The sequence below is a fragment of the Tenrec ecaudatus genome, chromosome 10 (assembly GCF_050624435.1).
Source record: "Tenrec ecaudatus isolate mTenEca1 chromosome 10, mTenEca1.hap1, whole genome shotgun sequence".
Classification (NCBI taxonomy): domain Eukaryota; kingdom Metazoa; phylum Chordata; class Mammalia; order Afrosoricida; family Tenrecidae; genus Tenrec; species Tenrec ecaudatus.
The window spans coordinates 62,175,744-62,191,841 of NC_134539.1; positions in this window are offsets into that span (position 1 = coordinate 62,175,744).

Here is a 16,098-nt window from a genome sequence, read left to right on the forward strand (position 1 = left end):
TCCTGGGTAAGTGCCTAAACACATGTTCCCCATTGTTCTTATCAATGTGGTTCAGAATGAGATGGGAGGGCCGGGGCAAAGGAGACGGGGAGGATGTACCTGCCCCTGACGGGTGATGAGCAGGACCCTGGGGCTCGGGAGGGGCCTCCCCGCCACAAAGGGGTAGAGCTGGGACATGCTGCAGGTTGCTGGGCCAAAGCGCTCCTATTCCCCCACCCTAGTACGACTGCTGGCCCGCTCTCCATCCTTACCTGTGTCTCCTCCCTCCTCCCGAATAGCCCCCACACCCCTCCACCCTGTCCTATGGCCTTTCAGCGGCTACAAAAGGCTGCCAAGGGAGTGACTAACACCTGGCATTTATGATTAAAATCCCGGCCATCTGCTATTTGACCGTGTCGCATCTAGGGCACCCACCCTGGAGCCTTCTCCCCAACCCCCTGCCCGTATCCCGAGTGGGTCTGGGGAAACTCTCCACCTTGACACTATTGTGCTTGTACTGGTCTCTTCCAAAGGAAATGTCACACTCAAAAGTAAATTTGTCTTAGTGATATATATATATATAATCTATATAATATACATATAAAATCTTTTTCTTAATGATAGTCCTCCAAATATAAGTTTCAGACCCCCCAAGACTCAGAGTCTCTGAGATCCTTCCAGTTGGGCCAGCGTGGCTGGGAGGTCAAAGGAGGGGGCCAGTCCACCTGACACGGGGGCATGAGGAGGCTTGCTGGGGTGGGGACCCTGAAGGAGTTCACACAGCTAGTTACTGGCACAGTTGGACTTTGAACCCACGTCTCCAAGAGCAGTGCTCCTGATTTTGCAGTGGGGGGAGTGGATGAATAGGGCTGTGGTTCATAGAAGGATTTGGTGCCTCTTAAAGGGGCCCGGGGTAGGGACAGCTGTGGGTGGGGGTGTCCGGAGACCGATGCTAAAATAAGTCGTGACTTCCTCTGAAGCGCCTTCTGTGGTCTGTGGAGGGGAAGGAAGTGGAGGCCCGGAAGTGGGAGGGGGCAGAAGGGTGAGAGGGCTGAAACTGCTACTCACGACTCAGAGACCAGGCTTAGGGCACCCCCACCCACCCAGATACACCATCTGGCTCCAGCCACACTGCAGCCTTTGAGCTCAGGCCCAGACCTGAGGTGACAGCACAGAGGCCACAGAGAATCCTTCTAGGTTATTCTTGGCCTGTCTCCTTCTCTCACATCACACCCCACCCTGACACGTCCACCTTTTCTGCATCTGTTCTCTTTGCTGAAGTGTCTTTCTACCTTTACCTATAAGACCTTATATTACAGCCTCTTCTGGGAAACCTTCCCTGACCACCCTTACACCCACACCCACACACAGAGCCAGTGGCCACAGACTCATGTTGCATGCCGTGTGTATCCTGCTCACTGACGGCTCTTGGGTGAGTGGTGTTTCCAGCGTAGCAAAGGCTGCTCTGTACAGACACATATGACCTCCTTTCATTCTTACAAACATGATTCCACAGGTTCTATCAACAGCTTCGCTTTATAGATGAGTAAACCAAAGCGGAGAGAAGATAAACAACTCTCCCCGAGGTCACACAATCAGAGAGTGGCCCAGCTGGGAGCGTGACCCCGTCTGACTCTGCCACTGGGCCTTTTAGTCAGGTGCCTTCCTCCTGGACTTGGACGTGAAGGTGGCCTTGGAGCTGCGAGACAATCCTGCCCCAGGAGCCTGTACCACGGTGGATGCCCAGAAAGCCCAGCCTTCAGGCCCCCTCCCTGGCCGGCGCCCCTGGAGCAGCTGGGAGCTGGCGAGTGGTCTCAATGGAGAGGGGAAGCCAGATTGTAATGAGGAAGGATTTCTGGGTAAGTATTTCTGGTAAACAGTGTGAAGAGATCTCAGAAGTATCTCTAATGCTACAGTACTGTGTCATAATTACTCATTTTTAGTTGAATTTTGCATTTTATTTTTAAAAGAGAGATCTCTACATTGGAATGTTTTCAGGGTCCACAAACCTTAGATCTACCCGGTAATGGCTTGTAACTTATCCACCGCCCTGCTTGCCTCTTGCCTAGCTCTCTCTCTGCCCCACTATACTGGGGTTTCCTGTGTATGGACCAGCCCCAGCCCCAGTTCTACCCACCATTCCCGCTGACTGTGAACTTCTCATGCGAAGAGAGCAAGTCTTGGTTGATAGGCATCCTTGAGCCTTGTAGGTACACAGAAGGTCAGGACAGATTGACTGGATGAGAGAATGAGTCAGTGAATCGATGAAGAATGAATGAATGAGAATGGATTCCATACTGCCTTTGGTGTGAGAGGGACAATTCCATGGTGAACATTCTAAGTCAGTCTCCCTCTGTGCCATCCGTGGAAGGAGTCAGCTCAGACCATGCCTGTCAGGAGGCCCAGGAGCCCCCGTGCTATCCTGCCCTCAGCAGGGCCCACAGTCGCCTCTTGGGGCCTTTCAATCCCGGACTCCTTCCTGTAGCTACAGGAGGCCAAAGGCCCCCTCCTTTGCAGAAGGAAGTGAAAGTCTTGCCCTGGGTTAGTCATCAGAGGATCCCCGAAGGAGGAATTGGCACAGGATCCACATGGAGGAAGACCTGGGAGGGAGGGTAGCCTGGAGGGGGAAGGACTTGAAGCCATTCCTTGGGGGCTCCCAAGACACTAGAGTCTTCAGCTTGGAGAAGGGAACTTCTGTCCTTACGCCCTTGAGATGCTACTGAAAAGGTACAAATCAGATGTGGCGCTAAGGGCTCATGAAGCTACCGTAGTTGGGAGATGTCAATTTCCAGCAGTCAGAGCGTGACTCATGCTCTGGCGGCCACCTGGCAATAATGACTGTTCACAGAAAGTGAGACAGCATTATCCAGTATAGTCCAGGCCCTGGGTTTGAACCCCTTGACTAGAAATCCCACCTCTGCCCACGAATGGCATGACCTCAGGCAAGGGACATATCTCCGCATCTTCTACGTCCTCTTAAAAAATGGATAGCAATACCTGATCCATAGGGATAGGATGATGCTTAAATCCATTAACGCACACTGTGATAGTTACATAATCTCCTGTCAACTTGTAGGTATTATGAGTGAAGGGATGGAGTCTAGCCTGTCAACCAGGTCACAGCCTGATGTTGCCTCCTTGTGGGCGTGGCCTTTCCATGAGCATTCTGGGAACTTCCTCCCTCTCTCTGTTGACCAGCCACATGGAGACTAGCGGAGCCCTGCGAGGAGCCCCTTTCACTGCTTCACCTTCCTGTGCAGGAGCCACGTGGAGACCTGGGCCAGAGCTAAGATGCTTTCGCTGCTCTTGGATCCACAAGACTCTGAACCCACTGGCTTATGCTCTTCCTGGGGTTTGCATCATTGCATGTGACTGCAGGAGTCCAAAGACGGATTTATGGACTAGTATTGTACTGATGGGCTAATATTGGACTTATGGACTTGATCTGGACTGGGCTGAGGTATTTTCTCAATATACAATTGCTCTTTGATATAAAGTTCTCTCACTTACCCATATATGAGTGTCTCAGGATTTGTTTCTGTAATCAACCCAGACACACACACACACACACACACACACACACACGGTGCTTAAAAGATTGCCTAGTCCAAGGAAGCCTGCAACGAATAATGACTATTGTGTCAGGCAGGGGTCTAGTGAAAAAAGAAAAGTGCATTCTACTGCTCTCAAAGAGAAGGCATTTAGCACAGGGGATTGTTGCGTAGTGATAGAGGAACTCAGAAACAATGTACAGAATGTAGTGCAACCCCGAGATTAGCAGCAACAGAAAACTAATGCCTGGAGGTCCAAGAGAAGACACGGGCTCCCAGACAAGTGTTGGGAAGAGAGCGAGGAAGAGAGAAATTAAGGCCCGAGAGCCCGCATGATGGAGGACGAATGAGTGCGAGAGTCGTCTGAGAGGAGGGTTGGGAGGAGGAACGGGTCCGAGGGAATGCCACAGCCAAGGGTGCAGGCAAGGGCACATTGTACTTCCTGGAAGCATCATCATAAGCGAGTTGCTCCTCTTGGCGCCTCAATTCTCTCACGTGGAAAACAAATAAAGACATCAATATGTCTGTCTTATAGGGTTCAATAAGGTGATGCATGTGAGGTGCATGGTACAGCGCTGTCTCAGGTTTAAGGATTCAGCAATAATAATAAATATTTACAGACCTCTTTAGTTTTCACAGCAATCCCATGAAGCAGTGCGATAGGTAGGCTTATTGTGCCAACCTGGCCAATAGGAGCATGTGGGATTAATCAGGTCGCAGTTTGAATGGAGGGCAAAGAGATAAATGGCTCTGGGAGGCCCCCGCCCCCCTTTCTTGCTCTCTGGTGATTGGAGAGTGCTGAGCACACGTGATGCTGCAGCTAGTTCTCTGCCTCAACCTGTGAGCTGCACCACCTGTGGGCCAGGCCAGCCATATATCTTGTCGCCAGAGCTTGAGGCTCCTTCGAGGCCTGCTTCCCCATGCTGCTAGTGCGTACATCATACATTGCTTGGGCTTGAGGCTGGTGAATTCTGTTGCCTTGCATTGCTTGCATTTGATATCCCATCCGGGCCCACTTCACTGAGTGCCTGTTGGAGACCCAACCTGTTGCTTGTTGCCTGTGGGCAGATTCTGCTTGCCTTGCCCCAGGGAAGACTCTGCTGTCTGCTTTCTTGACCGTGGACCCAGCAGCCCACGTGAGTTGAAGGACTTCCAGTATATTAACTGTTCCATGGAAGTGAGTTGAACTGAACCCTCTGTATGGCTGTGTGGACTAATTAGCTGTGATATTCCTTCTTGCCGTATAAATCTATCTATCTATCTATCTATCTATCAAATCAATCAGAAGTGTCCTGGTCTCATTTCTCTAGAGAACCCTGCCTAACACAAGCAGGTACTCCCACTCTACAAAGGAAATTGAGGACAGAGAAATATAGTCCACCAGCTAGTAAGCGGCAGAGCAGACTTACACCAGACTGTTGGGCTCCAAAGTCCTTCTCTTAACCATTACACTGAATTTCCCATCAACAGCTGTCTTCCCAGCCAGCCTCAGCCTGGTTCAATGCCAAGTGCTTCCTCAGAATGTTACGCAGGGCCTTCAGATTAGATTGATAATCAACATCTGCTCCTAAGTATAACGCCTGGCACCAGACTCATGACCTTTCTCCAAGGCCTGTGATTCCTGGAGTTAGAGTGGCCTGGCTTTCTGTACTGGCTCTGTCAATATCCAGCCCTATGACCTTGGAGAAGCCCTTACCCCTTCTACGGCCTTCATGTCCTTGACCGCAGCATGGGAGCCTTGTCCTTACAAGGCTTTGTGGGGCTGTGGGGAAGAAGGCATGAACCTGGATTCAGGGAGCATGTGGCACTGGGAGGAGTACGTGTGTTCAGGCCATTTATCCCAGACCTAGAGTCCTGGGGATGGGGCCAAGTACCTCTTTGCTTATCCTTACAAGTGTTCAGCCCATGCAGAATGCGTCATGAGAAAACCATCTGAGCATTGCCTCTTGGCTTTCACAGACCCATCGCTCTTTTCCTGCAAACTACTTTTCCCAGGTTCCTTGCTAACAGACTTCCTGTGAGGTTAGGCCAACAGGAAGCACTGATAAGACATTCAAGGATGGGAGAAGGAGAGAATCCAGGGCATTGGCCTCCTCTCTGGTTGGGGTGTGGAGACCGGTTTTCACAGCTCTCCTGTCTTAAGGGTCGGGGTGTAGTGGTTGTGTGTTGAGCTGCTTTGAGTTGGCATTGACTCAATGGCAGAGAGAGCTCTCCTGCCCTTAGTTCCTATGCGACCACCATTCCTCTAGTTTCAGCTCTTCTCAGTTGGCGCCTGCTATGGTTCCAATTGTGCCCAGGCAGTTAGCATCGCCTCCTTTTCCTTTTCTAGCTCCAGCCACAGGACACTAGCAACTTCTTGCTTCTTCTGGTCACTAGATTTGCTTTTTGGCTTTTCAGTTCTTCTCTTACCTATGGAATCATTTCCCTGTATTGCTGAATATACCCAAGTATAAGCCAACATGAATATCAGCCGAGGCACCTCATTTTACCACAAAGACTGTATTAAATGTGTGCTGGAAAAACTCGGCTTATACACAAGTATACATGGTAAGTTTCCTCTGTTTGAAATACCTGGCTCCCTGGTGGCCGAATGGGTTATGTGTTTGGCTGCAAATGGAAACGTCAGCAATTGGACACTACCAGCCCCTTCATGGGAGAAAGACGAGGCTTTCTGCTCCCAAAAAGAGTCGCAGTTACAGAAACCCACAGGGGCAATTCTATCCTATCCTATAGGATCACTGTGAGTTGGAATCAACTCGATGGCAGTGAGTTTTTTTATTGCTCTTGGTTTGGATTATGTTTTGTTATCTAGCTTTAACAGGTATCTAGAACTTGTCTTCTAGACTTTCTCCCCTCTACTTCTTCCCACCTCCCCAGGATCTTTATTCCAAAGGGTCAGAGACAGACCCTTGAGGTTATGTCAATGTGAGATTCTAGCTTTCTGAAGTGAATCAGCTGCAAGAAAAATCAAGTTTTGTGGTATGAACACCGCCTGTTTCTCCTGTTAGAAAATGCGTGTGTCACTCATGTGCACAAAGGGTAGGCAGGAACTGTTAGGCATTGGGAGAGAAGAAAGTTGGGAAGGGATTAACAAAAATGCCATCCTGCCAAGCTTGCAAAATCGCTGGGCACATAGTAGGCAATCAAACAAATCTACCCTCTCCTCCCCTTTCACTATCTTTCCTGAGACCCACAACCATGTCTCGTTCTAAAACAAGCGCTGGTGGCATAGTGATTACCTGTTGGAATGCTACAGTTTAAAACCACAAGCTGCTCTTTGGGAGAAAGCTGAGGCTTGCTACTCCCAGAAAGAATTACAGTCTCAGAAGCCCACAGGGGGAAATCTATCCTGTCCTGGAGGGTACTATGCATCAGAATCGACTCCATGACAGTGAGTATTAAGGACAGTGAGGTCCTTATTCACATCGCAACAGCTTCCCCAGGACCCTGCTCCATAACGAGCAGAGGAGGTTGGGACAGAGAGATGTCACCCTGCTACTCTCCAGTGCCACTGGGATTCCTTTCAGGGACTCCTCACGGAGGTGCTCCCACCTGGCAGTCCTACTTCCTCCCTTTCAGAGCTCTGGGTGAGGCGAGTCCATTCGACCCCCTGATTCCTGCCAGATGGGAGCCTGGACTCCCACAAAGGCCTCTGCAAGGGCCCCAGTAGGACTTGCAGGCCCTTCCAGGCATCCACCTCTATCTTGAGCTCTGGGTCCCTGTCTGTCATTTTAAAGTCTCTTGCCCCTCACCCAGGACCAAAGTTAACACCTATGATTAGTTTGACTTTCAATTCTCCCATATTCGGGGTGCTGTATATAAGTCACTAGAATAGAAAGGGTCTGAGAGTTTCTCAAGTCCAACCTGACCCTCTATGACACAGATGGGGAGACTAGGACCCAGAAGAGGCTTGCCTGAAAGCAAGTTGGTGCAAGGGATGCGGGGAAGGGATCAGGCACATAGCCAAGCTGAACCACATTACAAAACACAGGTGTCTTGGACAATCAATTCCTTAAGCTCACATGTACACACGTGTACACAGCTTGTGAGCTTTTCTAATCTGTAATCGTGCATGTGTGCCAATCAGGGGCCCTTTCCCACTTCTGTCATCCCACCTGCAACTGTGATGAATTGATCTGCCATCCATCAAGATTTGTGACAGTTCCCTTTGTTTCTGTGTCCCATTTAAGTGGTGGAATTTCTGGGACTCCTTGGTCACCATTATGGCCTCATGCTGATGGTTTCCCGCATCCGAGGGACTTGTCTTTGTCCTGTTGAAGACTTAATAAATGTATTTCCGTCATTGTACACATAGTCACTGTACCAAAGAATTAGTCAACATCCAGCCATCCCAAGGGGTAGAGTATGAGCAAGAACCAGCAGCAGAAGTCCAAGCTGCATTGAAAGCATTAGTAAAAGCAAGGCTCTAGGAATCGACAGAATACCAATAGAAATGCTTTAATAAGCTGATGCAGCGTTCACCTAAAGAAACACTCCCTTGTTTGACGTAGCAAACTAACTGGAAGAGATCCATATTTGTGCCCATTCCTGGGAAAAGTGACTCAACAGGATGTGGAAATTATGGAACAATATAATTAACATCTCCTACAAGTAACATTTTGCCAACAATAATTTTTAGCTGGTTAGAGTAGCACATTAACAGGAAGCTGCCAGAAATGCAAGCCAGATTCAGAGGAGGACATGGCATTCGGGGTACCACGGTTCAAAGGAGAGACTACCGGAAAGATCTTTCAATGTGCTTTGTTGTCTATGCAAAAGCATTTGACTGTGTGGATTCTACAGTGTTTCCCAAAGTGGGGGGTGGCCTGGAACAATCCAGGTAGGCTGCAAAAGCAGGTATCTGCACTTGAGCTTTGATTGTGAATTAGAGTACCAACGTCTTTAATCGCCGGGGTGGTGCTGAGTAATTTTTTTTTCTGAAAAGGGGCAGAAGGCTAAATAAATTTGGGAACCTCTGATCTTAATAAACTATGGATCATATTAATAAGAATGGGAACTCCAGAATACTTCATTATACTCATGTAGAACCTGTATATGAACCAAGAAGCAGTCTCAAATAGAATGACGGACTACTGCATGTTTAAAATCAGGACAGGTCAGGGTCAGGGCTGGGTGCTTCCCCATACATGTTCACTCTGCATGCAGCGCAAACAATCAGAAAAAGACTTGAAGTGCTTGCTGGTTAAGACCAAGAATGACAGCCTTTGTCTGGATGGCAACTCACTGTGAAGAAAACAAGTCTTCACAACTGGACTGGTAAATACCATCAAGGAGAAACAGAAGAGGTTCAAGTTGTCACGGATTTCCCCTTGCTAGGATGCACAGTCATGGCTCATGGAAGCAGCAGTCAAGAAATCAAACAACATATCACACTGGCCAAATCTGCTGCACCAGGCCTGGTAAAAGGGTTGAAGCGCAAGGACGTGTCTTTGAGGACTATGTGCGCCCGGCCAGGCTGTTTTCAGTGGCCTGTGCACGTGAAAGTTGGACCTTGAATGAGGAAGACGGAAGAGTAATTGAAGCATGCCAATTCTGGTGCTGGCAAAGAAGATTGAAAGTACCACGCCAGAAGACCCAACAGATCCAGCTGGGAAGTGCAGCCAGGATGCTCCTTAGCAGAGAAGATAGTGAGATCTTGTCTCACCTACTAGGGACATGTGAAGAGATCAGCCCCTGGAGAAGGACATCATGCTCGGTAAGACAGAAGGGCAGTTTAAAGGGGGGGGGGGCAGTCAGGGAGATGGAAAAACACCATGGTGGCAACAGCCTGTCTTTTCTGGTGGGCTCTCTGGGGGTGTGAGGGGTGTGTGTGAGGACTGCCATCACATTCCCTGGACATGGGGGGACCCCACGAGGCAAGTGCTCTTGGATTTATGAGCCAGCGGTTCAGGACTGCCTGAGCAGCGTGCTTTCTTCTCTGCACTGCTAGACGTGTGCTGCTGTCTGTTCCTCGGGCTCGCGAGCACCGTTGCCTGCTCTCTTGCGGTTCTGCCCGGGTTCTCCAGTTGGGTTTTTTCGTTGTGACCCAGGGAACATCTGGAAACTGGAGTTCTGTGCCTTCTAGGAGCTCCGGCCGTTGTGTTTATTCGTGTGTTGGTGGGAAGGGCCGCACTCACGCAGCCTCCCACTTGTGCTTGACGGCTGGTTTGTGTGTGTATTTGGGGTGGGACGCCCCCAGAGGGGAACCGGCAGTCGGTCCAGGCCTGTTTTGAACCATGTGTTGTCATTTGGGAGGTTGGAATGCTTGGCTCTCTAGGAAGCCCCGAATCCTTTAGAAAATCAGAGACCACCTTTGTAGGAAACTTTTGGTAAATTTAAGGTCTGTTAACCCAGGCGGAACAGCTTCAAATTACGCAACTCCTTCGTGCGAATGGGTTGCTTCATGCTGTGTGCGCTGTTTTGCGAGGGGCGTGCTGTTATTAATCATTGTAACCCTGAATATCATAAGAGAAAACTTGATAAGCCTGCTAGTTGGCATCTGAGAGTCAGTGAGCATGTGACCTTTGCCCCCATATGGCATCCATTTAAATGAAATCTGCTCGCAAGGTGGAATGAGATTTCATCCTGAGGATTTCTCTTCAAACCTTGAAAACATTTCATTTGGGTATTGCTTCCCCCCCACCCCCATTAATAAACTGCACTTTATGACTCTTACCCAGCCCACTGAAAGGGTACTCTGTTGGAAAATTATTTACTTTTGAATAATATAACAGGTCTTCTAAAGCCAGAACATTTAGGAAAACATAATTTCTACCTTCTGGATGATACTATTAATTAGATAATTTTTTTCATCAGGGAACTCTGATTTGATGTTAGAGCACATGTATGCTTATGAATGAATGCTCTAATATTATGAAGAATTTTGTGAAAATGATTCATTTTGATAGATTTTTGTGTATACAAGGAACCTGGAATCAAAATCTTTACAAGTTCGATATTACAGAAGAAGTTTCATTTGGAGAATAGCAGATTTTCTATGTAAAACTCATTACAAGCCTTGAGCCTGGGGATTTTTATCTTATTTTACATGCCCCCCCCCCCAAAAAAAAAAAAGAACTCACTGCCATCAAGTCTCAGGGCAGTTCTCCCATGGGGCAGCTGATGGTCAGAAGTGACAAACCTTTCTATTAACATCTCAGCACATAATTCGCTGCACCATTAGCCCCCCTGGGCAGTTGATGACGTCTGAAACCACCAGGCTACTCCTGTAGCAAGTTACAGGCTCAGAGACCAAGACAGGCAGCTCATCCAGCCCTGCAGGATCACTATGAGTTGGAATTGATCCGATGGAAATGAGGTTCTTTATTCCTTTTGAGTCTTGTTAAAGACAAGAGCTTGCCCGTTCAAATCTATTTAGATGAGTCATTCTAGTCTTTAGCGGTAAATCAAAGATAAGGGGTGGCCTCAGGAAAATATTTTTTTAAGTGAAAAACCAAAAAAAAAAAAAAAAAGCAATTTTGATCTAGAAAGAGCCCAGAGAGCAGAGTTGTCAAGCACGGGGCTGCTGACCCCAAGGTGGCCTGCTGAAAGCTCAGATTCTCTGCTCCTGTCCTGCGAAGCCTGGGGAACAGCTCCACTCTGTCTTATGTGGTCGCTGTTAGTAGACATCAGCTGGATGAGACTGAGTTTGTCGTTATAGGTAGACATCCTTAAGGAATCTTGAAAAGCTAATTTTTTATCTGGAAAATTAGGTAAAAATTTCACAGCCTTAAAAGGATGACACTTTATTTCAGCAATCATGCCATTTTTTGGTGTAGAAATCCTTCTAAGTCTTAGGTAATTCGCTGATACTGAATTGGATAAACAAATATTTGTTATAATTTGAAGTTCACATGCTTTTTTTTTAAGGAGAGAAAGTACTAAGGCGTGTGTTTGTTTTCCCCCATTTAAACAGGGCATTATGAGTGATATGTAACAAGGACAATGCTGACAGAATTCATCAAAAATGAATTTATTTGAGGTCGTTGGAGTTTTACTGTCTAAGTTCAGGGCGGAGACCATGAGCACTAAGTAGTATACACAAAACAAAGAAGTGGGCATTTTGCCACTGAAGTAAGTTTAAAAAAATTTTTTTTAATCACTGGTTTGAAGCCATGATGCTTTGAGTTTGAAGCTCACCTTCAGAACTCAGGAAGGTGATGGGATTCACAAATTACAACCAATCCACATGCAGTCAGGAATAGACCTGTGGGACTGAACGGACTTAAATGTCACTGTGGGTTTTCATGCGGAATATTGTGAGTGTCCTAGGGGCTATACTCTGGATATAAGAAACAACAGAAAAGCGGGTGAAGCGAGACGTCGGACAGGGCAAGATATGATGAAATAATAATTTATAAATTATCAAGGGCTCATGAGGGAGGGGGAGCAGGGAGGGAGGGAGGAAATGAGGAGCTGATGCCAGGGACTTAAGTGGAGAGCAAATGTTTTGAGAATGATGAGGGCAATGAATGTACAAATGTGCTTTACACAATTAATGTATGTATGGATTGTGATAAGAGTTGTATGAGCCCCTAATGAAACAATTTTTAAAAAAAGAAACTACTTTTCTCCTCAGTTGTCTAGTAAGTGTAGATATACTGACTCTCAGATGGAAGCATTTTTTAGTAAATTTAACCATTTTGTTCAAACTACGACTGGAGAGGGGAGTGAAGTTCAAGCTACGGTTGACAAAGTAGAATGGCAATAAGGCTTTCTGCTGAGTCTCCAAAGGAAAGGTTTTGTGTTTCAATAGATGGCCTTCAGTGTCCCGAGACTTTACATAAGAGCGCTGCTGCGGGTGCCACTCTGGGATCGTCTGTACGAAGGACAGACACCTCGCGGTACTTCTTACTCTTCAAACAAAGACTCTCAGGTCTTGGTCGTGTGGCTGTTCTCAGGCATTGGTTCCCGGAGTACTAATAGTTCTGGTCTACCTCTGGTGTTTCTGGAAGCTGGGCCATCCACGCAGACCATTGCCCCTAGAGGTTCTTTTGAAAGAACCAAGCGGAACCAGAATTGGTGCCTCGGCCATTTGAACTGAACACTGGTCCAGAGAATCGAGTGCGACTGTTTTGCTGTGAGCATTGTCGTCCTTTGAAGAATGCAGTCTGTGTAAAGCATCAGACTCCAAGAGAGAACACGAGACGAGGGGCTTCTGGTTAGGACAGGTCCATGATCAGTTCATTTGTTCTTCATGACAACGTTACGATGTGCCCATCTAATGTTTGTGATCAAATGGTCACTCCTGTGTCGCACAGTTAAAAACCACATGCTCGTATACATTGGAAAGCTAGCTCTCCTTGGCTTGAGTCCTTTTTTATGGGGGTGGGGATGGGGCAGGGGCAGGGCAGGACCAAATGTCCTCCAACACGCCTTTGCACTGCAGTTAGCCTGCTATAAGACACGCCTGTGATGGCCATCGGAGATTTTCCATGTAAATTCAGGATCAGGGGAAGGGGAGCTATGTGGGGACATTGCTTTACCCTGTCTCTGTCTCTGGTGGGGACGCCGCAAGTGCAGGGGTGGACTGAGCTAGGGAAGGGCCTTAAGTTCGCTGGGTTTGGGGTTTTGCCTTTGCAAGCTGGTTGGTGTTTTTCACAGAAACACACCGGGAAGGACGCAAATGGAACCCCACTGCAAGCAGATTTTGCTGTTTAGCCTGAAATGCACTGACTATTGTTGCTGAAAGGAACTGACCCTCTCCTTTGTACTTACAGCTGAAACGTCTTTAGAGGGCAGAAGCAAAGGACAGCTGTCTCGTAGGCCTCAAGGTCACGGGGTTTTGTCCAAATCACTATTGCTTTTGCGGTTACCTGACATTAGCAACTTGCTTCAGTGTCCATATTTATATACAACCTGATGATTCACAGAATGTAGCTGCTACTGGTGCTACTTAGGTATAAACAAACGCCTCATAGTACTCGAGGTATTTACTGTATAAGTTTCATTAATTTGTATAAATTAATCTTTCAACCTACATTAGCCAAAACGTTTTCTTCTATACTTCTATTCTTTTTCTCACTAATATTTTAAATCTATACTATTGGTTAGATTGATGATGCTATTATTATTAATAAAATAATCAAATGTTATATGTGGTTACTTGTAATATTATTTCTCGGCTAATATGCTGTCTAGAAAGCAAACCATAGATACATAAACAAGGTATATTTTATGAATAGATTCTGATTTCTACTCTGAAGGGATAAACCCTAATCTAAGAACAGCTGGATCCTTACCCTGATGAGGCAATCACTGAAGATAAAAGGGCTTCGTCAAAGCTCAGTGAAGGTGTCGGATAGTGCCCGGATATGAGAAAGGATAGCGGCCGGGGTCCTAAAAGCTTGTTCTAAAATAAGGGACCATCTGAGGAAGCTAACAACTATCCATTCAGAAGTTAGCGCACCAGTCGAAGTGTGATCAAAGGATTTTTAACAAAATCCATGAGTGGGATCAAAGGAGGGGGACTTGAATAGAACTTAAGATCTAAGCAACAGGTTTTTGAAAGCTGGCTATAGCGGTACCCCCAAAATAATTTTGAGTCTCCACATGGATTCAGCATCCACTGAGTTCCTTCTGACCATCGACCAGTCATGTGAAAAGCTTTGGCTTCAGGAAGAATGTATTTTGGAAAGTGTATAACTACCAGTCCCCTAGCCAGCCCAGGGAGGGGCCGTCTCACCCTCTGAGACTTGCCTGGGTGCGTCCTTGAGGGCAGTTGAAGTGCTAGGGTGGCAGAGCCATGAGTCATACCCTGACCCCTCAGTTGGAGGACCCTGAGCCCATCTTGTAAGCTTTTTAATCTCCAATAGTGGACCTATCCCAATCACGGTCATTGTCCCGCTTCTGTAGTCCTGCCTGTGGCTGTGATCAATCGATCTGAGGCCGATCAGGATTCTGTGAGTTTCCTTTGTTCTCCGGGTCCTATTTAAGTGGCTGAGTTTCTGTGACTCTTTGGACGCCATGATGGCTTTGTGCTGATGGTCACCTTCACCTGGATGATTGGTCTTTGTCCTCTTTAAGACTTAATAGATCTGTTTCTATAAATTATATTTAATATGGGGGGTGTCTCTTCCCCCCTAAAGCACATCTAACCTTCACATACATTAGTTCTGGCAAGGTGCCCTCACCCATGCAGATGCTTATCAGCACACCTGTGGACGCATTCTCCCAATGCACACACAGGCACATCGTGGCATCCAGTCAACCTTCTAACACCATGCCCATGAAGATGACCACATTCCCATTCAGAGCCTCCTGCTGCAGTTCCCACACACATGTGCTGCCTGCCATGTGCAGAGCCAGACATACAGGATCACACACACAGTGTGCTCCCTGTTGGCGGCCTCCTCTTCCATCCCCCTGACTCCCTGCAGTGGTGGGCTCTGCCATCTCCTTGGCAAGACCCTCCTCAGAGAACCCGGAGACATCTGGCTGCTCTTGAGATTATGACAGTGCCCTTGCCCACCTCACACCCCTTCCCTCTAAGCTGGGTGGCCTGGGTCACCCGGAAGGGAGAAGCTCCAGGTCCTGGGGCCAAAGTCTTGTTTGCAGGCGTTGGGCGGAAGTTGCACAACCTGCCCGGCAGGCTAGGGTGACCCCAGTTTATTGTCTCCGGCTTCCCCTTGGCTCCAGGCCCAGGCTCAGGCCCAGCTGCCAGACCTGTTTCTCTGGGGGAGGGTAGAGGAGCCAGCTCCTCTCTCCCTGGCCTGGGGAGCCAGCCTGGTGACCAAGCACTCAAATCTACACCCTAAAACGGAGGTGCACAGAACTTAGAACCAACTGCTTCTTTCCTCTGTGGGAAAATGAAGCCCAGAGAAGGCAGGGGACTTGCCCAGAGCCACACAGCAAACTGGATGTGCGACAGAGCCTGTATCCTGACTTAATTTTATTCCTAAAGTATCAGGACTGACCTCTAACACAGATGAGCCCAGAGCTATTCTGAGTTGTAGTAGGAGGGGACCCCAAATTCTGGACACAGGGACCATCTTCCACACCTCACTCTGCTGGCAGTTTGTCAAAGCACCGCTGAGCCAAAGTTTCCCCAAATTTAAAGGCATTTTATTAAATGAGTGTCCAACAAGGTGTATGAAGTGAATTGCCACGGTACTTGTGGGCTGTGAGACATCAGGATGCTGACGCTCTGGGACCTCAGACACCCCTCCATCCCTAAGGCCTGCAGCCCAGACTGGGGAGTGGATGATGTTCCCAGAGCCCCCCAGCTGCTGCAGGAGGGAGGTGGGGTTTGGCTGGATATTCCCGCAAACACTGGCCAGCCATCTTCCCAGATGTCTTTGAAAGCCGTTAAGGAGCAAACAAAACAGTCTCCTGTGCCTGCCTGCCTTTGTTGTCTTCCATTCTTCTTTCTCTTCTCCCCTTCCTCCCTCCCCTCTGCAGGGCATTCTGTTAAAAATCATCAGGCAGGCCTGAGGGTCGTGGTAATGGTGGCCCTTGCTAGGTTAAAGACAGTGTGTGGGGGTGGGGGGTGGGGGGGGGATATTCCCAGCGCTGTGTGGTCTCAAGATGAGTTTTAAGCACATAAATGGTTATTTGTGTTTTTTAAAAT